This window comes from Protopterus annectens, chromosome 3.part1 (genome assembly GCF_019279795.1).
Source record: "Protopterus annectens isolate FY-2018-M chromosome 3.part1, PAN1.0, whole genome shotgun sequence".
In the NCBI taxonomy this organism is placed as follows: domain Eukaryota; kingdom Metazoa; phylum Chordata; order Ceratodontiformes; family Protopteridae; genus Protopterus; species Protopterus annectens.
The window spans coordinates 548,561,153-548,587,428 of NC_056732.1; the positions used below are offsets into that span (position 1 = coordinate 548,561,153).

Genomic DNA, 26,276 nt, shown 5'->3' on the forward strand with positions numbered 1-26,276 from the left:
AATTATGAAAGATTCAAATATCTCAACTTGTAGACTTTCTCATATAGATATTTAAGAGGAGACCTTATTCAGGTATACAGGGCATTTAGAGACAGTGACATCTGGGAATGTTTGGGATTGTCAAAAAGTAGTAGAGAATCATTGGACAATCTATGTAGAAGATTCTATAGGAATGAGAAATGCACTAATTGGTTCTCTGAGAGAGCAGCTGATTCATGGAATAGACTACCAAATTACATTAAAGCAAGCACTAGTTTAGATATTTTTAAGAACAGGCTGGACACAATTTTGGAACAACTGTTTTAGTATATTGGCAAGCTAGAAGGGCATCAATATCCCTGCTTGAAATTTGCATGTATGTATGCATGTATGTATGTCAGGGATAGTAATGGACATGAAGGGTTTGGTGACATCATGACTGGGTATAGGTAGAGGACCTCAGAAGTGCAGCCACAACCAAGTTGAGAACAGTCAGAATCTAGTTCACACTTTTAAAACTGTCATCAGTGTCACCTGTAGCAGATCCTTGCGTCAATGCTGGATGTGGCATCATTTTGGCAATATGATGCAAGACCTCTTTAACCCTGCCAATCTGGGCTCCTAGACGCTTCTCCTCAATACCATCTACCAGCCCTATCAGCCCCTGGTGGGTGACAAAGTTGTTACCACCACTACTGCTTCTTCTGGATGCTAGCACTGTATCAGCAGCAGAGGCAGAGCAACCTGACCCAGGTGGGGCACGTAGGGCATGAGTTGTGGAGGTAAAACTGACAGGTTGTGACCCAGATGTGTTGGGTTCTGCATGCTGTCTACGGTGGTGCCACCACAGCCACCTGTGGAGGTATGGAGGACTAAAACCCAGTGGTCAGTCTAGCTCCCTGAGCTGGTGGTCATTTTGTTTTCAGTGACAATGGATTAAAAAAAAAATATATATATATATATACAAAGCAAACAGAGAGAGTGAGAGAGAGATAGTGTGGGGAGACAAAACAGAGAGAATTAGAAAAATGGCATATCACATTACTTCATTATTTCAGTAAATAAACCAATATGAGATATACATAAGTACACCTTGTCCTCCTTTAGATATGATGGGAAGGCATTAATGTGTTATAAAATCTATCAATCACAATGGTGTGATATGACTGATAGAATCATGTATTTCACTGTACCATATCAGATATATGCTTTCAAAGGTAATAATTGCATTTTCCAAAATGTAATTGTCAATGTCATGTAGTATTGCAGTTAATATCTTCTAAATAATATCCTGAAAAATGTAATATATGTTTCTGGGTGTTGAATCCTCACACACATAATCTGATGTACTCATTGTCGAATGCAATCACCACAAACTATTGAAACAGGAATGTATGTTTGATATCAAAGTTAAAGTATTCCTGGTCGAGATGATATACACTGACAGACTGAAAATGCTTGTCTGCCTTGAATTTAGACCTGCTGCATACTTACTTGTGCGCCTCTGAGGTGAGCTAATCTCTCTCGCTGCACCTCATGCTTTTCTGTAGCTGTGCAGTAGATACAAACAGAGGATAGAAATACGAAAGCATAGAGGATAGAAATACAAAAGCATAGAGGATAGAAATACAAAAGCATAGAGGATAGAAATACGAAAGCATACCTCTCAATTGTCCAGATTTTTGCAGAATGTACAGACTTTTGCTAAACATTTTTCATGTATTCCTTATAAAATTTTGTGGTGGTGGTGGGGGGGGGGTTGGCAAATCACTGAGGACTGAAGTTGCTAAATAATGACATACATTTGAGGTTCAGATTTCATATTCTTTATTAAATACATTCTAACACAAATCCTGTTATTCTAGAAACTTTCTAAGTTTATAAGAGCTATATTTAAAATTAGTCTATATTTCTGAACCCTTGTCTGCCCATTATTTTAGGCTTTGCCTACATTTCTTCCACTATGGGGTTGAGAGGTATGTAGGAAAGCATAATGAATAACTGTTGGCTGGTGAACTGATGCCGTATCATTGGCAGGTGATGGATCAGTATGCTTACACAACTGAGGAGTGTTTGCAGTCCTAAATTTATCCCCCATCTGATCAGGAGATCCTACTTGTGCCTCTTCATGTCACTGTAGCAGTGACAGCATTGCTTCCCAGTGAATGGGATGCTAGTTTCACTGCAGACAGCCTTAGTCAAGCTATTCCAAGCTTCAGCCTTATAGTGAGACCCTATATAATCCTTTGCAGCCGCCTACAATTTATATATATATATATATATATATGTGTGTGTGTGTGTGTGTTTGTGTGCGTGTGTGTAGGTCTCCTTCAGAGTATCAAAATTGCACATCGAACTTCTGATCATCGAGGACCAGAGAATCGATGTTCCGCAATATCAAAAAAAAAAAACCTAAAATGTGAAAACTTCTTATTTCACATTTGTGCAGGGGGGGGCAAGCCTCCCTGCACCTGCCACACCCCCTGCAACTAAAATATACCAGCTCCGAGATTGCACTACAGTGAAGACAATGGCATGGAATGGGAAATTTATAATTTTCTTCACTGTAGTGCGATCTCCGCATTGGTATGTTTAAGTAGCAGAGGGTGTGGGGGTGCAGGGGGGAGCTTGCCCCCTTGCAAAAACTTACAAACAGAGTTTTTATCTTTTTTAATTTAGTCTACTTTCATGTTCGATGTTGTAGAACATCAAACATCTCTTCCTGGATGATGTGTGGGTTGATGTTCTGCAACTTCAAGCATTTGAAGTAGACCCATTATATATAAAGAGAAAGGGACAGTACAATTTTATATAAGATGTGTCTTATTCTGCAGGTGTAAAGGGAATTGTTTTTGTTTCTTGAGTAATTTGATTAGTGATGCTTATCCATGTTTCATTTCATTTTCTTATATCTAGGTACATCTGGTTCTCTTTTTGTATGACCACCTGCACATGATATGTATACTGTCTACATTCTTATTAATGTACAAAGGGTAGATGTATGTGCAACTGAAAATTATTTGTTTTCATTCCATTAACATCTCTTAATTTTTACTATATGTTTCACATAACAGGTTTGATGATAGTGTATTCTATTTTTCTTTTTTTGTGTTGATTACTTGTCATCATAGGTGATCCTGCCAGTGGCACTGTGGAACTCTTACCTCCTGATGTCAGAGTATTGGTAGCCTCTGATGAAGATGGCTGTGATGAAGAAGCACCATCTGTTGGTGCAGAGGGTTACCCTGACACTGAGGTTGTACCTCCAACATCTCCTGTCCCTTTTTTGAACACTGTCAGAATGCGTACACACACACCCATGACAAAGAGACCTCTAACACAAGATAGGTTGAGGAAGACACAGTTGATCAGGGTAGTGTGGTTACTATAGTTGCAGAACTTGTTGTTTTTCCCTGTAGCCATCATGAGGGCAAAGTGCCACACAGACAGGGACTGATGCCCACCCTTTCCCCGAAGTTGGTGCATTAATAGGTGCCACACGACATGTATGTAAGGTCATGACAGAGGCACATGCATGCTCCATAGGGCCTCAGAAGAGATAGTGTGAGTACTAAACTTTATGCTTTCTGACATGCGGGATTGCCTTTACCATGTGAATGATTCCTGGGACAGGATGAATGACACACTGGATTGGGCAGTGTCAGTAATAGAACATCTGCTGGGGGTGGGCTGGCATTCACATGACTGCAGAGCCACTGCATCGTTAGGTGTTAACCGATGTGACCACACAAGTTCTCCATCCCATAGTGGCACTACTCCACTGCTCCACCAGTGATTGTGGTGCTCACATCCAGATATGGTAGGCCACTTGGTCATTGTCCAGGACATAGTGGTGATGACAACTCATTCAGTAAACAGCACTCACATTCAAGTAGCACCCCAAATTCTAGCCAAGGCCATGGAACTAGCACTGTAACTCCTGACAGAGGAGGATCTCAGGGTCTAGAGTGACAACACTGAACTGACTAGTCTGCCATACACAGTTAACACCTGTCTGACATGCCAGAACATAGTATTAGCACAGTGTTTGATTGTGTTCATGCAGACACACAGACATTCAACAAATACTTGCCTATATCACCTCATACAAACTCAGTTTTAATCATCTAAGCATTACTGTTAAGTGCTATACATGTCTCGCTAGAGGGCCAGCAAATTGGATACTTAAGGAATAAATCGTTGTTTTACTTGCACACACTCACTTCTTTAATGTCAGACACACCCTCCTGTCCAACCACCCTGTGCAAGTAATGATGAGTGTGCCCTGCCCTTTGCACATTTCTTTGTGACTTTGGGGTGCATTGATATCTAATGCACAGAGTGGATAGCTAATGATTGCCTACTCAAAACCTTAATTTTGATATAAATGCATTGCAGAATAAATGTTTTTATTCATCATTCATAATGAATTGTGAATGATTGAATCTATAATTTGTTACCCTCATTGTATTTCTGTTACTGTTATACTTGTACAAAAGATGCTAACACTGACCTGCTTGCTCATCTATATACAGAGATCAGCTGGAATTTGTTACCCTCATTGTATTTCTGTTACTGTTATACTTGTACAAAAGATGCTAACACTGACCTGCTTGCTCATCTATATACAGAGATCAGCTGGAATATCTGATACACATCCATAGCATTATATTGTAAACATCACCCATAAGTTATTACTGACTTTATTGTAGTTCTGGGGCATGTATCACCTTAGACACATATGAGAATTTATATATTACATAAATCATTTATATAGCTCTATTCTTTTTTCTATACAGATTTTAAATTTGCCTTGTTAATACTGCAGCTACAAGATGTGTCCGGGGTGGGGATCTCTGTCTGATGTTAACAGAATACAACGATTACATGGTTAAGTAAATATTTGTATGCACTTAAGTTCTTAGTTTTGCATTTAGCTAGTCAGTGTGTATGCTATCCTTTGCCTCTTAGCCAGAGCCATGGCATATTGTGCACACTTTTATTTCTATGTGCGTGCAATCTATGTCCGCCAAAACTTCAAGGAAGTGTGCTATTGCATAAAATTCTTCCATGGTTCTTCTGTCTCCTCTGGGGTGAGTGGAAAACAGAAATGCTTCCTTGCATGTTGTAATACTGCATTTAGAAAATTATGTAATATTCTGGAAGCTGATTCCTGTGGCACTGCTAATATTGTCCCTGTGGGCCTCTGGAAATACATGTAGCCAGAAGCATAGCTGGCTCAACCAGTGCCTTATGCTGGTACCACAACCTAGTGCCATACCCCTCAGTCCTTCAAGTGAGGAGTAAAAAAAAAATTCACTGTAATTAGCTGAATGCTATGCTTGCCAAGCTAAAAAAAATCCCATCCTTTCTACTGGTTCACCACCCAGGTGGCCAGATGTATGACATGCCTCCCCTCCTGCCCCATTCATTCAGGTTCTATTTCTGTGCCATGCTCCTGATCCTCATTTCTTACATTTTATTTTAAAAAATCATTTTTCTTTTAAACTGTAATAAACTGCTTGCTACAAATGTAGCAAACAGTTGACACACTTTATACCCTGCCTTCCTGGAGCTATACAGTGATCAGGTTTAAGTTAAAAAAAAGATATTTTCTTTTTTTTTTAACTTTTAAACTGTAGCAAATTGCTTGTGGTTGCTGCAGTTTAGATCACATATAGGGAACTATAGCATTCAGGCTTGCCCACAAGAGGAATACTGGCTTTTAAAAGCTGGTGTTGCATTAAAGATAGATCCAGATCATGCCCCCCAACACTTTGTGCCCAGGACAGTTTACCTTTCACCCAGCCTAGCTACACCTACCACCTGTAGCTGGCATACCTAATGCTACACATACTTTTTTTTTCAGTAAGATGGGTTCTCCATGATTTCCCTTGAGTAAGAGTGACAAAGGTTGCATATTTCCTCTAGTGTTTTCCTGTCCACCCAGTACTGCTCTAGAATTTCTGTTTCATGCAGTTTATGGCAGGTCAAATGGTGTCGAAATACCCTTTTTCTTTTTGGCCAAGGTCTGGCAGCAGCAGCAGCTGGTTGAATTAAAGCCTGTTGCACATACAGGTTAATGATGGCAGCAGCAACCCCTAACATGCTCTTTTCCTAAGTATAATTGTGGCTGTAGTCCAAAGATTTTTGTATTTCAGGGCAAATGGCTACACTGAGTGTACAAGATTGTTTTGTAGGCTCCTGAATAGCTCCGCCATGTTAGCTTGGTTAATTAGCATGTAATACAGCTGCTTATTCTTTCATTAGCATATTGTATTTACCATTGTTTTGAGGCACTACCCTAAGTGTAGACCCTTTTAATGAATACCAACTAGCATGTTATCATATGCGCAGCATGCCACAACATGCATATGATAGCTGCACATTGTGTAGATGTTCATGAGGCTGGCCTTGTATGTATATTTTTTATCAGATATGTTTATGTTCATTTAAATGTTACGCATGTACAGTTGTTAAGAGTTATGGCTTATAGATGGCTAATGGACAAGTCCTGAAAGAATGGAGAAAGGGACACTTTGAATAATTTCTATACTGAGGTGGTGAGATTGAAGTCATCTTTTTGATTAAAAAGATGCATCATCATAGTTTGGGATAGAGGTAATTTTTCATTCTCCAGGTATCATATGCAAGGCTGCCTATGCAGATCATAAATGGTACCTCAAAAATATCTGGAACCAGTTACAGATTCCTTGAATTGAAGAACTGACAATTTTCATTAGAAAATATTTAATGGAAGAACTCAAACAGTGGACACATTTAAAAAATCTATCCATATTAATGACCTTACTTTCTCTAACAACAGCCTAACATTATGAATTCTATGTCACATGAGTTCTGGTAATTTTTATGCTATTTACAGCATGAAAAAATGTTATCAGTTGTCTAAAGCTTTTCTGCTGCTATGCTTGCAATTTACATATATCTGTATTTGGCCTAGGATGAAGGTGTAAAGCTGCTGTCTTACAGTCATCACGGTTTATCTGTTTTGGCCTATTCATTTAGCAAACAAAATAAAAGTATATAATAATGCATTCTTCAAATTATGTTTTGGCTGCTCCTTTCAACAGGCTGATAGTCTACAGCAAATCATCTTAGCGACCTGCTATGTTTTTCATCTGGGATGAAAGTTATCAGACGAGATGTGCTACCTGCAGTAGCATACCCCATTGTAGGCAATAGGTGCTGTTTTCATTTGCACATCCTTCTTAAAGCATGTAACTTTTTCCTGAAAACATGCATGCACAAGATTAACATCCATCCAACTTCATTCTACTTGCAGCCTGAATTACTTAGCTTTACTTAATATTTACAGCCTAAGTTATCCTGCTTATTTAACAAATCTGTATAATTTTCTACCATTCCAGTAAAATTCATTGTTTGCTCTGTTTTTTTGACTGACTGTATTTAATTGAATTTACATCACATGTAGTTTGATCTGCTGCCGTATGTTGTTCATTTGATTGGTTTTAATTAAAAAGTTTGCTATGAACTAATTTGTGTTGTTGCTGTTGTGTTATTTATTTGATTGGTTAGACTTAATGTTTACCCCTTTACCAGTGGTGGCTGGTGACATCAAATCAAAGGGGGGCTGCAGGAGGCAGCTGAATTGGTGGGGCGAATGGAAAGGGGTGTGACCAGCTAGAAAGGGGTGGAGCTATGCTCAAAACCACAAAAACTGGAACTTTAATTAAATATGCTGCCCTGGGTTCTAAACAATCATTATGAGAGTCCAATCAAGACAAAATGAAGTGTAGAAGAAAAATAATATTTTAATGCATTGGATGCATGACAACTTACTTATGATCTAGATGGAAACAAAAAGGTTGCAAGTCATGAAAAATAAATTACTTTTTAAATACATTACTGGAATGCCAGTCAAAATCAAGTATAAGAAAAACAAGCAGCACTCAACTCAAACCACTTCTCCTTGCACTGCAGTTCTAATTATAATTTATATTAAGCTTTATAAAAGTACCAAGTAACACGCTGAAAGTAGCAATTTCTGGGATATCCCCACTTGTAAAAATGTTTCTTATCCAAAGAAAAAAGACCTGCTGCCTAACAACAACTATCTACTTCTTTCATGGTGAAAACATGATCAAAGTAAAAAAAATGAACAGCAAACAAGAAACAAGCTCAAGATAAATTGCTTAAAGGATTACTGCACAGGTTATGGACCACACATGATAGATTTGCATTCTGTTTAGTTTATGGGTAAAGCCTACCAAGATGACTACAAGTCTACAACAAATGTAATGAGCTTCTTAAAATACTGTAAGCCTGTCCTATATTACAAATACTATCATATGCATTTCAATACCTATGGCTTATATGGTATCTAGTTATGTAAGTATTCTCTGCATAGCAACAACAAAAAGGCTTTCAATTTTGATAATTCTTTAACGGTATGCTTATTAAAGCTTACTTGCATCTTACAATCCCAGACAAGCTTACCTGATGGTCATTAAAGCATTGCTACTTAAACACAGAGCAACAGACACTTTCTGAATAATAAGAAGCATAAATCAACAGTATAAAAATATGACAGAAAACCAGAACATTCTGCAAAATCAAGGACAGATGAAAAGCCACTGTAGTACTTGTGACTACTTTGGATGGGGGGATACTCTACATACTTACACTGCATAACTGCTCCTTGCCTAGCTTGGACACATCCAGAGTCACTACATGGGGGAGTGGGGTGCAACAAGTATGTCACAATTTGAAATGTCTCTGGCTGACTGTGATGGTCCTGACACATTTATCATACCTCTCAACCTCAGAGCAAGAAATCTGGACAAAGCCATACATAAAAGTGGGACAAAGACCCAAAAATAAGAACAATTTTTAAATATTCCTCTTATAAACTTAGAAAGATAATAGTAGGTCTTGCATTAGTATGAATTTTCTAAAAGGCATGACATCTGAAACTCAAATATCTGTCATTATATTCTAAATCCAATTGTTAATGATTTCCCACTAATCTGCCAGAAAAACAAAATTTTATGAAAAACAGACAAAAAATGTGATGCAAAAATATAAAATAGCCACACAATACAGCTGGGAGCATGTCAAAGAAGGGACATTTTTTTTAATATTAGTACTGTTAACTTGAGCAGCTGACAAAATAAGAGAATCTACATGTATTTCATAGGTTCATAGGTTGGTACTAGGCTATCAGCCCTAGGGCCTATACAAGCCTAGCCATAACAATTCCCCGGCTATTTCTTCCCACACTATTTACTTCCCTGGACCGCTGTCTAGCAGGGCAACTGACGTGATCCCTGGGTTAAATTTCCTTTCTCCCTTCCAATCGTCAAGGTTCCTTTTGAAGAGGGTCAAAGAGACACTTTGCTTGACATGTATGGGCAATCTATTCCAGAGTCTGGGGAGTCACTGGGTCAGGAACCTATCCCTCCAGCATGTTTTGTTTATTGTGATGACAAAGTTTCGATCCCTGGAGCATGTGGCTCTGAGGGATTGGGATTTCTTTAAGTGTAGCATGTCCAACAGCTCTGGGTTTGACATGGCCTTGTATGTTAAGCAGAGATTGCCTCTGAGTAGACGATATGCGACAGAGTATAGCTGGAGTTTTTTAAGGTGGTCAGCGTAGGGCATCTGCTTTAGACCTGTGATTCTTTTAGTGAGGTATTTCTGCGGCCTTTCCAGTTGTTGCAGATGTCTTGAGAGGTACATACCAAATGGGGTGTTGTATTCTATAATGGGTCTAATGAGGGATGAGTGCAGTGGGACAATGACCTCTTTTTTTCTGGATGAAAAGCCCTTAGTGATGAGGTGTGCCACATATAAGGATTTCCTGACTGTTGTGGCAAAGTGGTTATTGAAGGTGAGACCACTGTCCACCTGCGTCCCTAAGTCTCTTATCACACTTTTGGTGTTTAGTGTACTGTCACCTATATGGCAATTCATGGGTACATGTTTTTTTCCAAAGGGGATAGCTATACATTTCTTGACATTGAGCTTGAGCCCATGGCTCTGGCACTAAGCATCTGTTTCTGTAAGGCCCTTTTTGTAGAGTATTCACATAATTTGGGGATTCAGTAATGGCTCCCAGTTTGCAGTCATCTGCGAACTTTGTTAGCCAGAGTCCCTTAGTGTTGGCCTGTACTTCAGAGAAGTAGATGTCAAACAAGAGCGGTCCCAGGACTGAACCCTGAGGTACTACACTTTTCACTCGTCTGGAGATGGATTTGGAGTCGGCTACTTTTTACAGTGTGGGTTCGATCAGTAAGCCAGTTAGCAACCCATTGGATGATGTAGGGATTAATGCTCAGCTTAGTAAGTTTATCTATGATTCCAGAGTGGAGGATGGTGTCAAAGGCCTTGGCAAGGTCTAGATAGGCTGTGTGAACCACCTTACCCTTGTCCATGGCTCTGGAGACTGATTCGAAGAAGTCAATCAGGTTCAGGAGACAGGATCAGCCCTTCACAAACCCAAACTGGGTGGGGTCCAGTGTTTGAAGGTTGACAATGTCTTTGTTTATAAGTTCCATGATAATACACTCCATGACCTTGCAGATAAGGCTTGTCAGACTGATGGGATGGTAGTTTCCGGGATCTAAGGTGGATCCCCCTTGTGGAGTGGGATAACAGTAGCTCTGTGCCACTCAGTGGGCATGAAACCTGAGGTGAGGCTATGATTAAACATGACACTTAGGTGAGGTGCGAGTTCATATTGTAGTTCATGTAGTACACAGCCCGGGATGTCATCTGGTCTCATGAATGCTGTATTCTTAGCTTTGGAGAGTGCGTGTTTTACCTGTGTGGCCGTTATTAATGGAATTTGGCAATCTTCCGGTATTGAGATGGGCCATTTAGGGGGTGAGAGGGGGGTGAAGTTGGCACTGAATCGATCTGCCAGGATATTGGCAATATCCTTGGGATGAGTATATTTAATGCCATTCTGTTTTAGCTCAGAGCAGATCTGAGCATTGCCATTTAGATTCTTGACATAGTTATAGAATGCCTTGTGGTTGTCTTTGGAATCTTTGGCAATTTTATTTTCGTAACTAGCTTTGGAGGATTTTATGAGGGATCTCAGTTTCTTACTGATGCTGGTAAGAGAGTTTTTTGCATCCTGGGATTTTCCTCTTTTCTGCATCCTTTTGTTGTAAAGTTTGTTTTTGGCAGGGGACAACCAGATTGGCTTATTTTTTTTGGATGAGAGCATCTTGGTTCTATTTGGGATGGCACAATTCATGCATGAGTGGATGGGCTCGTACAGTGCCTTAGTGTAGGATTCAGCAGTTGAACTTTCAGCTCCCGTCTGCATGGGTGTCGTGAAGTTTGTCACTTCTGACTTGAGTAGCATGAAGTTGGCTTTGGAGAAGTTTTTTATGGAGGTTTCTTTACTGGGGGGGAGGGGGTGGGATGTGGATGTTAAGGGTAATTAGCTTATGGCCAGACCTGACTAACGAGGGGGTGACCATAGGTGTGGAGCATCGATTTCCCATGTTGGTAATGACCAGGTCTAGGATATTGGAGACCCTGGTGGGACTATGGATTAGTTGATCCAGGTAGTTGGAATTTATGAATTCCAAGAACCATTGGGCAAAGTGTTGGTACATGAGTAGTTTTCCCAGTTAATGTCAGGATAGTTAAAATCACTCAGTATTAGGGTGTTTGGTTCTATCTTAATATTTTCCAGTATGTTTAGAAAGGTGTAGTGAGAATCTTGGGGCATGGTGGGGGATCTGTAGCAAGCTACAATTTGGATTGCAGTCTTACCTAGTGTTAGCTGCACCTGGAGAATTTCAGATGCATTGTGTTGGGCAACTAGCCTGGTGGTGTGAATATCCTTGGTGAATATTGACACTCCTCCACCTTTAGTGTTTCGGTCCTGGTTTGGTGGCCGAAAAGTGTGGTAAGAGTTGTAGCCTGGTATTGCAGGGGTGCTCTCTGGAGCCTTGAACCAGGTCTCAGTTACTGCACAGATATCGATGTTCTCCATTTTTAGGAGTGCCTTCAGAGAGTGCATTTTGAGGTTTTGACTTCTAGCATTGAGTAGCATTACCTTCAGATTTTGCATGCTTGTACCTGTTACGGTGGTGGTTTTGTCCTTTGAACTTTGCCTAAGAAAAGCACTATAGGGGTGGCAAGAGCCTTAGCCAATAACCTGAATCCCAGGGGCAACAGGTGCAGACCATCTTTGGCAAAGCATCGCGCTCTGTCGATCATGTCATCCCAGGCAGACAGATACTGGATCCCCTTTGAATGACACCAGAAGCTTAGCCAATTGTTGAAGTCAATCATTTTGTCGTTATATTGTGGTATCATTCTGGGTGAAGGCAGGATGCTACTCAGGACTAGGGTCATACCTGCCTGGGCCACATGATCCGAGAGCTCCTCCATATCTCTTTTCATGTAGTCCAGGGAGGTACGTCTCAAATCATTCACTCCAACATGGACAATGACAGAGTCATATCTGTACTTGTTGTGGAGTGACTTGAGTGCATGCGTTATGTGGCGGATCCTGGCACCTGAAGGGAGCTGACTGTAATTTTCTCCTTGTTCAACCTGAAGAGTGGGACATCAGTGTGCCGGACTATAGAGTCACATATGACTAAAGTGTTAGGTACATTGTCTTGCCTTAGGGGCTGTTGCTGGGTGGCACACTGGTGTTGTGACACTTTGGTTGTGATTGGTGTTTGTTTGCGTTTCAGCTTCAGAGGTCCTTGTTGCTTGGGCAGGTCATAGTTAAGGGCCTCTGCATATGTGGATTTAGTGTTGCTATATGTGGGTGTTGGTGGTGTGAGTTTAGAAGGGCTATGTGTTGCTTGAGGTGTAGTGTGGGTGTTAACCTTCTCCTCTTGACTGCCTAGGACAATCTTGGGTGGAGTGAGCTTTGCTTCCATTTTGGCTATATAAGTGCATCTCTCACAGGTTGTAGTGTTGGGTGGTAGGAGGAGAGGTTTGTCTGTGTACATGAGGCAATTGCTGCATTGCCCCAGTATGCCCAGATTCACCAGGTGGACAGGAGAAATCACCGGAAGCTGACCTTTGGACATGCCTGGTTTGGTGCTTTTTTTTTTTTTTTTTTTTTTTGTAAAGTACAGGAGCTGTTTTCCCTTACCTTAGCAAGGTACTTTGCAATTATAGGCTGTTTAGTGCCTACAATTAATTTCTCCTTATTAACAAGGAGAGTTGAGTGCTTGTATCAGTTTAAAGCTCCCTAGTGCTTCCCAGCAAGTATTAGAGCAAGTGCTAGTCACAGAGATACTTAAAGGTAAGATGAAAAAAAAAATGCACACTGCAGTGTGCACTAGAGAAGTTAGATGTGAAAGTAGGTAACTTAAGTTTTACCTGTTTAAAAAGTTAAGGTTTAGTGGAGAGTTACTATTTTTAAAACAGCAAGATGGACTTAAAGGGGTGGTCACTTTTGTATTCTGGCACTAAGGAATACAGTAGGATGGCCAATACATTTAAATAGTTGAAGGGGAGGGATTTCTAAAATGATGATTTTGTGATTACTCACACAAGCCAGTGAAAGCAGAGAGGAAATGAAATCTATGATCAGATTAAAATAAGAGGCCGGCAACTAGAAATACAGTGGTATTTAACAAGACAACTGGGTGAGAAAAATTTCTGCCTGACTCAGAAGAGACAGAGCTATGGTTTCTTTTGAAGTTTTAATATGCAGTTAAAGCAGAATGCAAGTAAAACACAAGGTAAAGAAAACAAACCACAGTATTCAAAATATAAAAAGGCAATAAAGTAGTACAAAATACAACAAATAAAAGCAAACTAACCTTTCCTTCACAGCAAAGTGTAGCAGAGTCTGAATGAGCTTTTCAGGTAAAGCTCTGAAATGTTTTATTTTACCCCTTAAATAGAAGGTTTAGTTCCTAGATCCATCCCCTCAGTTCAGAAATGATTAACCTTAAGTGACCTCTTCTATCTTATGAATGAGTCTGCTTGCCTTGTTAATTTCTGAAATAAAAGTAATCTATAAATGTGATTATTACAGTTATTTATTAATTGTAAACTCTTCACATTTTCTTCCAAAATTGCCATTTTGCGGAGGGATTATTAGAGAGAGAGCATGATTTTGAGCCAAAATTGGGGACAGTTGAGAGGTTTGGATATGCCTAATTCTGTAAAGCAGTTAATTTGCATGTGCTTCTCAACCTGTTAATGCAGGAAGTCTGGACAAGGCCAAATGTATTGGGAGAACATACAAACAGTACTAAAAATTGCTCTTGTATAAACTTAGTCGATAGAATAACAGGTCTTACATGCATTTTTCTGAAGGTTGTGATGTCTGAAACTCAATGTCTGTCATTATTTAGTGACTAAATTCCTAAATAATTTGCCAGAAAGCTACAATTTTTATGAGGAACAAACCAAAAATAAGAAGCAAAAATGTATTCATTGTGTGAAAATCTGGAGAGTTGAGAGGAATAGTTCAGCTGGGGCTGTCTTTGAGTTTGCTGCCCTTCCCCCTCACAAAATCATGATCGAATGGAGCCTCCCCCCTGCAGCCATTCCAATGTCCCATTACTTGGCTATTTCATGCCATTTACCATGAACATTGTAATGTGCATACCGCTTTACTTCTACGATGATTTGGATTTCATTTGAAAGTTTTATTTTGCATTTTAGAGCACAAACACTAACAGACATCTGCTAAACAAAGCAATGCAGTCTCACAATGAAAATAGACTTACCAGTAAAACTTCTTTACTCTTGAAACTCACATTCAATGAAACAGCATTGAAACCCACATTCAAAGAAAATACATTTGGCTAGTGGCAGATAGGATTAACTTTGGGCTGTTTTCAAATCATAGGCCCATTGTGCACAAAACATACATGTGTTCTGTGATACACCTTCCTGATTGTATTAAATTATATTCCTTGTATAATACAGTACAGTTGTTAGAGGGTGTTTTAAATGTATTGTTTTGAACATTTTTCCAGTAAACAATGAAACAAAATGCGTGCACCAATAATGACAAAACTGCCCAACTGAGAACATGTCCATCATAAAAGTCTACTCAAACTTCTAAACTCCACCAATATCAGTAAATATGCAAAATTTCCGCAGAAGTAAAAGTCATCTAAATAATTCCACATTAAAGAGATCTGTAGCTATTGAAGGGGTTGCTGCTAGCAAACAACTTTATATTTCATTGTTTCATCTACAAATAAAGTGCCTGTTGCCCTTGAGGAATAAATTGCCTATGTTACATTAAAAAAATGATCAGCAAGTAATATTGCAATAGGGAATGGATGTCAAACAGATAACAGGTTCACAGTTACTAGGTATCTTCCCCAAAAAGGACATTCTCAGGACGGCAGCATCCACTCCCTTTACAACACAGTACAGTATCAGCAATGCATCTGCATACTGTGAGAGTAGAAACCACAGCCTTCTACATCAAAATGAAGTACATTACCTGTTGTGCTATTAACAAGGAAAGCAGACTCACTATATGTAGCACTAAACTTCTCTTACCCTGAAGCTCTCAGCTCCTTGTAAAATCCACTCAACACCCAACTGTATGTCTCAACTTTGCAACACATGAAATCTGGAAAAAGCCAAAATGTATTGGGGGGGGGAACAAAAGCTCAAGAACCTTGGACACATTTTAAACATTGCTAGAATAAAATGCTGTGTTACCATCATATATTTCACTGCCAAGTCTTGAACCCAGGACTCTGTGCAAAACAGTCAGAGAAACATACCACTATGCCAAATCAGCTGTTTCTTGACAGACAGGAAGACTGAAACTTAACCGGCTTCCATTTAGTGAATTCAATTCTCACCATAGCTCTCAATCTCTTAGCACAATACACCTGGACAAAGCCAGTAATGGGGGAATACAGCCCCCAAACATATTTAGTGAATTCAGTTATCACCATAGCTTTCAACCTCTTAGCAGAAAAAAACTGGATAAAGCCAATAATGGTGGAATAAAGCCCCAAATATAGGAACAAATTTCAAATATTCATCTTATAAACTTATAAAATTGCTAGAATAAGATGTTTTGTGTTACCATGTATTTGCTGAAGAATATGAAGTCTGAAATTCAAATGCCTGTCATCTTATTTATTTAACATTTGTTAACCAGGAAAGTCTGACAAAGCCAATTTTCAGCAAAGGCTCAGGGAGAAACACTCCAGACGCATGTCTTTGTAGCACTGGAGAAAACCAGAGCACCTAGAGAAACCCACACGTACAAAAGCAAAACATACAGACTCTACACAGAAGGCACCCCATCCAAGAATCAGACCAGAGAATGTCTAGCTGTGAGTCAATAATGCTACCACTGCACCATCAATTATTTAGTGAATTAGAGCTCCAGAAAACCACATATTTATTTTATGAGGAACAGAACAGAACAAAAATATGAGTCAAAACTCTGACATTTCACAAAGGGTGGTGGGTATGGATCTCAGGCTTTTGCTACCTGCACCCAAGGTACAGGGTTTGAGCCTGAGTTATTCTCTAACCACCACCAGGTATACCTCCTGAGGTTTCTTTCTAGCCACCAGTATATATTAACTACACACACACTCTTTCTGGAGAAGTTCCACTTCACCTAAACAATGCCCTCAGGAGGACTTACAAACTACTCACAGAAGGAAACCCAGCCTCTTGGGAACAACCTGGAGAATGAAGAGCAGTGAAGTAATGGCTGTACTATAATAGAGTTATTCTGACTTTGTGTCACCCTCTGTTTAACTGACATTTTAGCACATATCACTAAATCCAACAACTTATGCATTGTGTTTTATGTATTTTACTTTACTTGTAAGAAGCTAAAAGGAGACATGAATTATAAATTAAAATTACAGTTCCTTATCCTAATTTCTGTTCTGTATGTTTTTGTTTCCTGAAAAATGTTATAATACATTAGAGTGAGACGCAAAATGTTATTAATTAGAAAAACTGTAAATAGTTTACTCCATATGCATAATTACACACACACACACACACACACACACACACACACACACACACACACACACACACACACACATACTAGTATTAGAGCCTAAATTAAAGAAAGAAAGAAACAGTATGTCCTTAAAAATTAAAGCTGCAGATGTTATTTTCATTAGACTTTTTTTGGGGGGTGCCCTTTTTGTTTTCAGCATTTACAAGAATGCCCTTGACTGATCACCAAAGGCATCCACACTAGCAGGGATTGCTTTTCTGTCAAGAGGAGTATGGGTTGGCAGCGTACAGCCATGTCAGCCAGTTCTCTTCATAACGTGTTGTCAGTGGGGAGGGGCACTTTTATGTACTCAAGTGATGTACTGTTAATTAAAGGTTAGCAGTGTAATGTAACTAACCCCCCCCCCCCCATTGTTGTCCCTCTTCCCCTCTTCCTTCCATTTGATGCTGTGGGCTGAGAAATGCTATATGTTGTGGTGTAAAGTTGCCAAATACTTTCTCTGCTGAAGGGGATTCATTACTCCTTCTTGCTATCTAAGTACCAACTTGACTGCAAGCTGAGAAATTGCAAAGCAAGTAAATGACCTTTTAGTTAAATTATTGCAGCATTCCGCTTTAATTCCAAAGTATAGTTGTAAAAAAGTGACGTTATCTTGCAGACTGGATGCATACACTGCAGTGAAATTGGAAGTACTATCCAGACCAAAAAAGCCTCAAATTGAAGTCAATCATGCTTAATACAGAGCAGAGTGCAGACCCAAGGCAAACACACAGCACTCATTTTAGGAGCAATAACTACAAAGACGGATATACAAGTTTTGTTTATTCCTTGCGGCCCTACCTTTATTTAAAAAAAAAAAAAAGAAAAATATTTTTTGACTGAAAAATAAGGCTAAACTATCTGTAGTAAGGTAACTGATGGTAGTAAGCACTCTGCGCTGTAAAGTTTCCAGCCGATAGCTGATAGAAGGACATTGTATAAATTGTATTTTGGTGAGCTATGTATAGCAGTCTGTAATGTTTGTCCAACTCACTGCAGTAACTCGCTGAAGCTTGCAGCTGGGGACACGATGTTTCCCTTGAGTGAGTTGGCATGCCCAGAAACAAAGACTGCATAAGGAATGTAATGACTACCTCAGGCATTGTTACAACAAGCATGTCTTGAGCGACCAGTTAAAGGCTAGTAGATGTATTATTGACTGGTAGTATAAGCACTGATTCCTTTTCAGAAAGTTTCCTAATAATGTAAACTGGACAGAAATTGCCCACCGCCCACTCAATGCATCTGCCGTCTAATGCACCTGGACACACACACACACCAATACCTGCATCATAGTCCAGCTTCTAAATCCCCAGTTGGTTCCACACTACAAACATCCTCCTGTAGCTTGCAGTAGCTCCAGCTAAGTCTCAGGCTCTCGCACTACCACCTGACATCTTCCCGCGAGAGCAGACAGGCTATCCAGCCTGCAGATGTTGTAGTGCGATCCCCTTCCAGTCTATGCGGTTGTAACTGCATAGACTTCTGGGGCATCTCATTGCTATGCCTTCATCTGAATCAGGACTGCTGTTTCACCAGTATGGATTCCTGCACACGTGCATGCACTTCCAGGAATTGGAATGCATGCAGTTTGTTCTGGGAACTTGTTTTTCAGCTGGAGGAGCTGGAGTCCTGCAGTCCAGTAGCATGAGCTGCCCCATGCAAATGTAGTACTGCTGCCTTTGTTTCATTTATCTCGTCATTCACTTGATTGCTGCATTCAAATCGGCCAGTTCCACAGAATTTAACAGTATGATGATTATTGTCTGAATATTAACTTATTGCCTGTACTTCATTTACTTGCATCACCGAAATCTGCATTATTGTTCTGTTGATAATACCACAGTTATTTAGATCACTGGAAATGTACTTCGATTGTTTGAATCTTTATAATTATGGTTGTATCTAGTACTCTAGTTCAAATGGCACCATGTGCAGTTCCCAGAACTGCTACCTCACCACCAACTTTCATTGAGGAACAAAAAGAATAAAGTTTTCTCAAGGTTGAAGACAAAACAGACAAACAAACAAACAAAGAAAAAATGAAATTATAGTATGCTGTTTGGTACAGTTAAATTTACTGCACGCAGAGTGCTTTAGCATGTATCAGCACTGATTTCTTGATTTTTGAAGTCTTGATATCCTCATACCTTTTCAAACCATTCCTGCTTTGGTACACCTGTACCATTGGTACCTCCAGATCATTCTCCCAACTTGCACCCAGAGGAGTCACTCTCTTTGCCCAGACCTTATTATATTTCTAGTTGTTCTGATCCAATTTACTTCATTGATTGCCTGTGTGCAGGGCCAGTTTGCTCCTTGTTAAGTTAATACCAAACTAGTTTTAGACATTTACATAGAATGCCTGTCTGTCTGTGAGACTGACATTTATTTATTGTATTTTATTTTATTTTTACCTTGTGAATTTTATTTTCAGTTTTTTGCATTTTTTGGGATTACCACTATCACTTTGTTCTCATACCCATGGTACCACACAGAGGGCCTGCCCGTGAGGCCGATCACTACCTTGCCAGTCCAATACCACACTAGGATTGATCATTTACATAGAATGTATATCCATTGATCTGATTTTTGCTTTTGACTTGCTAAGCTAACAGCAGAATTATTTTGTCCACTTGCTATACTCACTGCAATGTGGTTTTGGCCATTTGCTTAGTTTTCTTCAGTTACCTCCTTGCTGCACTGATTATTCATTGAATCTGTCTGGTAGCCTTATCTTGAGCTGCTTGCTGGTTGTTATTAAACATCCATACTGCTGTACTGATCACTGCATTTATGTTCTGAATAGTATTCATTCATCACTCCTTTTCATTTGGAATATTACTGCAGTCATGCATTCTACTGTGTCTGTCTGCATACCAAATGTCTGTTAACAAGTGATGACTGTCTGTTATTACTTCATTTGTTGATAGCCTGATAGCAGTTGGTACATTGAGGAAATGCAGCATCTGTCTCATTCTTTCAAACAACTAATTATTGATACCTGATATCTCTCAGACAACTAGTTATTGATAACCGATATCTCTCAGATAAGTAATTATTGATACCAAATACAGAATCCCCTTGTGAAAGATATAAATACTTAAAAACATGAAAGATACCAAGTCATTCATCATGACTGTCCATAAGCAGCATACTCCCACTGTGACGCCCGAGCCCTGGCCCAGCAATCAAGGAGCCTCAATCCTCACCACTAACACCAGAGATGGAGTCTCATATGAGGGAAAAGGATAACAAATACACACAGTAAATGAAATTTCCCTTAAGATCACACAGAGATCACAGTCAGTCTGGGGCTAGTTGCTCCCTTACTCTCTAGGTCCCCAATAAGACTCCCCACTGGCACAGCTATAGATCTCAGCTTAGCTGGCAGCTAACCTCCAGTACCCTCTCTGTCCAAACAGTGTTTCATGTCCCTGCCCAAGTAGTTGACACACACACACACACACACACACACACACACACACACTTTGAGATAAGTATTTATACAACTTCACAGACACTCCTGGGAAAGGCTGACACAGATTCTCCAGCTGTGCCCCTATACCCAGACTATACAGTAGTAATTACTGCCACCATCAGCTAATAATTATCAGCTAACCAAAGGCCCTTAAAAAGGGTGTCCAATTATTACTGTGCAATTTTATTATCCAATAGTAAGTGCGACTAAACAGTCTTAAGGCTTATTTGGAAGGGCTTTGTCCAGGATCACTTATAAGCATGCAATGACTCTAGAGCTTAAATTATCTCTACTTAAACCAGCCACAGTTGAAAAGGGTTTAAAATATTTAATAATAAATACTAAAAACACAAGACAATACTACTACACCGCAGTGCTATTCAAGAGTTCAGAGATCACACAAAAAAATTAAAATAATTCAGTAGTACAGTTCTGACATAACAGAAAAAACACTTAGTCTAATCTTTTTCTAATTCCTATCTATTCCTTCAAGAAAACATACTTCTAAAATAACCTTCTTAATACTACAGGCAGTGCTGAGTTAGATGTCCAAGATCAAAATGCTTAATAATCTCTGGTTCTCACTGTTTAAATTGAAATTGCAGTCCTGCTAAACATTACATCATCTTTTACACCTTCCTGGTTCCCAGGCCAAACAGAAACTGCATTTACATTCTTTTACACTAAGACCAATAAAGGACATTCCACATGTAAATTCCAGTAATTATTCATTAACTTAAAACAACAGAAAGAATGTGCTAGCTCAGACAGACTGACTCCGAGCTCTACAGATCAAAGGATAAATTTGAAATAATTTTAACTTCAAAAGAAAGACTTGAAATGCTTGAATTAGTTTTCCTTACAGCAGATGGCAATGTTGCTACAATCTTGAAGTTCAACATTTTACAGTGTTTTCTTTCATTTAAAAAACAAGCCTGTATTTTACATCTATATTTACAAATGCCAGAATTATGTATCAAATTCTATTTGGCTAGGCTCGCAGCCTTCACCCATCTCTACCCAATCTTCACACCCACATCACTACAATCCAACACAAATCCCGTCCTACACCTCATAGACAATGCAGTGTTAGACCTAGCCCTCAACAACATATTCATATCTTACCTACAGCACACACCACAGAATCCACTCTTTCTTCACACACAAAGTGCTTTAGCACTTCAGCCATGACCATAAATACAGTATTGGCATTCAGTTATGAATATTGATACAGCTCTACCACACCATTGGCATGTGCTGATTACACCCCTAACACATTGTCTTCAGGGCAACTGCCACTCTTGCGTACCCAATTTACACCTCCGGTTTCAAATATCCATCCATAAATAGACAAACATAAAACATGAACATCAAAAATGCACAGCAGTTCCTTAACTTTATAAATATTACCCTTGACTAGCTGGTACCCTCTTGCACCAGGGGATCTACTTTGTTCTCATTAACATGGAACCAGTCTGCTCCAAATCTGAAACCTCTCCTCCATAATTAAATGTGGCTATTACACCTTAATACATCCCTAAGAACCCAAGAATATTTCAAGCCCAGTGTATTCAAGAATTATTCCAAAGAAAACCTTTCAGCATTTCAGACAGCCTAATAAAATACAAAAGTTCACCCTCCCAAAACGCTATAAAAAAACAAGTTGTTTATACAACCAGTTTTTGCTCCCCTCTTAAGTCCTACACTGAATCATCTGTTTTTATTGGTTAAAAGACTGATGGCAAGTTTAAGAAAAAGCATTTTTAGTGGAACCACCGTATGAATAAACTATATTAGAAGAAAAAAAATCCCTCCTAGCACTACTAAGTGAACACAAATCTCACCCTTTTACAAGTGATCTCAAAACCATCTAAAGACAGTTCGGGTATGAGACAAAAATTGCAAAGCTATGTATAAACAGAATATCTACACCTTTTCCAAAAATAATCATTAAGCCTTCTGTAATTACATTTCAGAAATAATACTAAACAATTCATTGAGCTGATTTCAAATAGTACAGCTATTCTGACCCTGTGGATATCACCAATATACTTTAAAATACATTTTGTTCTGATGTCTCTTCCTTCCTTGCTTCATTAACTTACTAAAAAAATTCTGCACCACCCCCAACACACACACACACACACACACACACATTTACCTCAAAGTAGCACCTAAATGATCTCTCCAAAACTATAAATGCAAGCTCTGTTGGTGCAGACAATATACCAGGCTGTATCACAGTCAATAAAAAAAAAAGAAACACAGACTAACTAATTCTCTTTTAAGCTTATTCAGACTTAACCTCTTTCTTAACCCCTTTACTAGATGTGTACTTAAGGTGCAAAATGGCCATAGTGGTCCCTAGAAAAGGATATTCTATTTGCTGACCCTCAAATCTACAGAACAATTAGTCTAACTTGTATTAGTTATAAAATAAAGGAACATATCATTTTGGAACTTGTAAAACAGATACTGGCAGTTTGAAGTCCCTCAAACTGAGCCAATTTTGATTTGTGAAGGTTAGGGCCTGTGTGCTAAATCTGGTAGACCTCTTTGAAAAAGTAACTAAAGGAATTAATAACTGCTGACAGTACAGGCAACATGTTTTGATGTAACTGAAGTACTCAGTACTGTTCCACATTCTGGTATTAAGACACGCACCTGCTCAAATATTAACCTATATACTATCCACTGGACACCCAACTGACTTACATACAGAACACATACTGTCAGGGCTGAAGGAATACTTTCATCTAAAAAGCATATTTAGTTTCATTTTAGATCCACTCTACTTCGACTATTAATTCACTGAGGTACAAGGTGATATCAACAATCACTGGCTAACAAAGCTTGTGGATGACTAAATACTGTGTGTTGTCACATACTCACCAGATGATACCCATATCCTGCAAGATGGCCTAACCCACACTAATTCTTGATGTTGAGAACATGCAGATAAAAACAAAACTGTACTGATTGGGAAACACAAGAACTTCTAAAGCTGCCATGCAAATGTATCAGTCTAAATGCTAACAATGTCATAAAAGACCTGGCCACATTCATATACAGTGAACAGTCCTTTTGTCATCACGTATCAACTCCTTCAAGGAAACTCTCCCACATATCCCAACTAATTGCTAAAGGAATATCCTCCAGATAAGACATTTTATCTCCCTCTACTTTTCTTTAATCAGCCCACAATAGAATACAATGCTACCTTTGTCATGTACCTGTTCAATACATCATACAACCTGAGAAACTGTAATGACTTATGACAAAGAAGAGTTTCAACATGAGCTCCTTATGCTATATAAACCAGTTAAAATCCCTATCACATTAATTTGCCTCCCATGGACCCCTGTGTGGTGGTTTCTGATGGTTTACAAGGCAATAAAGGGCCAATCCTGATAGACAGTTTAATATTCAAAAAACAATAATACCACCAATGCCACTCTAAGGGCTTCAATAGTTCATAAAATAAACAGAACCTTGTAGCAGGACAGATATCTCTCCAAAAAGATACCCTACCAATGGAAAACACTCCTACTCCTTGTCAAACAAAACCATTCCCTAATTCTCTTTAAGCCAACCTTGACAAGCTGATGGGATTTTGTAAATTCAGCTCTGAACTGTTTTATCAGGTCCCTATTGATACTAGTAGGAATTGCTATACCTAGGCTTCCAGCAGTTTTTATTCACATCTCAATGAAGTGCTATAGGTGAACTGATATTTTTCTTAATTTCTTGAAGATATGTGATTGAGTAAGTAAGTGAAATAGTGAGTGTGTGTGTTTTTGTGTGTGTGTGTGTGTGTGTGTGTGTGTGAGTGTGTGTGTGTGTGTGTGTGTATGTGTGTGTGTGTGTGTGTGTGTGTGTGTGTGTGTGTGTGTGTGTGTGTGTGTGTGTGTGTGTAACCTGCAACTTGTTAGTGTCTCATTCAGAATAGTTCCACCACATTGCACAAAATGAGTATCAGTAGAGACTTGTGTTTCTTCACCACCCTGAACTGGATTAAGTGAGTAATTCAGGAATACACAAGTAAGTAAATGGCTGAATAAAAAACAGACACTTCACAGTTGGGGTTAGGCTATACTATACAATGTTCAGTTTTCAACAGTGCATTTACAATACCTGCAGAATTAGCAACTAAATACAATGAGCAGGAAAATAACAGTGACAAACACTTGAAAAATGGATACAAAGATTTTGCAGAACATTGTGCAATTGGGAGATGTTCTAGAAATTAACTTCTTTGACACATACTTCTGCTATTCTGATATGAAGATCTGTCCCAGGATTCAGCAAACTTCCATGTAGGAATAGCTTATTCCTGCACAGAAGGGACCGTTCCCATGCAGCATGGCAGTGCACCATGCATATGTATGAAGGCGTGCTGCTGTGCTCTAAAATGGACACAGTTCTGTGTGCAAGTACAGGGGGTGTGTCTGAGAGCAGTGCTCTCACAAAACACATGCCCCCTGCACTCCATAATTGCCGTACAGCAATGTAATGGCAGTGAGAGTGTCCACGGAATACCTCACAACCTCTTAAAGTAAGAAATCTGGAGAAAGCAAATAAAAGTCTGGCTCATACAGACTTAGTTGATAGAATAACAAGTTATGCATTAGCATGAATGTGCTGAAGGGTATGAGGTCTAAAATGCAAATGTCTGTCAGTATTTTCTAACTGCAATCTTTAATGATTTTCCATTAAATTTAATCCACCCGAAAGCCACAATTCTATTAAAAATGGACCAAAAATATAAGGCAAATATCTGGGCAGTGTGTGACAATTTGTACAGTTGAGAGGTATGGCGGACACTGTTAATGTCCATGGAGCATATCTCACCATTGTAAAAGCACAGTCCCCCACAGATAATGTTGCAGAAATCAATGTGCATAACCCATTAGTCAAAAATAAAACACAACAGTTTAATTTTTTTTTCAGTCTCCAATAAAGTTTAAGAATAGCTGAGCGAGTGTGTGCATCGTGCAGCTCTGCTTAGCCTAGCTTATACATCATAAGGAGCTAAATAGGTATATACTCCAAAACATAGCAATGTGGAAATAGTGAAGTAGTTGGAACATTTGCCTTGCAAGTAGTTATTCTTGGCTTGATCCCCAGTAAAGCCAGCTAGCATTTTACATGTGAAAGCAGTATATAATTTATTTTTTTAATAATTAGGCAGTAAATAACACATAATTGTTAACCAGAGTAGTGTGGTAGGTCCAGATGTGATGTGTCATTGTAATAAAGTTGTTAAACTGCCCCCTATAAACACAAGTGCCCTATACAGTATAGTCACACATGAATAAATGTAATGAAAGCACATTGAGGGATGTCAGGGAAGGAAAAGAAATTTATAATATGTCAGGAATGATGAATTAATCCCATACAGGTGGTAGTCCATAAAATAAAACATAAGCAATGCTAAGCATTGTACAGCTATGCTAAATTGGTGTAAGCATTGTGTGAATATGAATACTAGGCAATGAGGAGCCCAGCTAAGTGGATTTGCCCATTGGTAAGCAGGCTGAACCTGCCTCTTTAAGCACTGCCAACCTTAGCTAAGCAGGTTTGCCTGTAGTTTAGCTTAGCTCAGCATATTCAAAACCGTTCAATCACAGGAAAGGGCAGGAAATCAGCCGTATTTAAACCTCGCAGGCAGGAATACAGCTCATAACTGCTTGTAGCTCCCCACTGTAGGTAGTATGGCAAGAGTTGGAGAGGGCATGTGCTTTTGGCTGCAGCTCTGGGGCATACAGGAGTCCAAGGTTGTGGTAAGACTCCTTTTTAAAAACCATGATGTGAGAATGCTGCAGGACC

General features: G+C 39.2%; 1 long non-coding RNA gene across 1 annotated transcript in view; it reads right to left on the reverse strand.

Annotated features, from left to right (window-relative positions):
* The window catches only part of LOC122798205, a 150,990-nt gene extending 132,589 nt beyond the window's left edge, over nt 1-18,401 (reverse strand). Inside the window, exon 1 of the long non-coding RNA XR_006364228.1 lies at nt 18,252-18,401. This is a non-coding gene — a long non-coding RNA (uncharacterized LOC122798205). The remainder of the gene's footprint in view (nt 1-18,251) is intronic.
* Between the last annotated feature and the right edge of the window lie 7,875 nt (nt 18,402-26,276).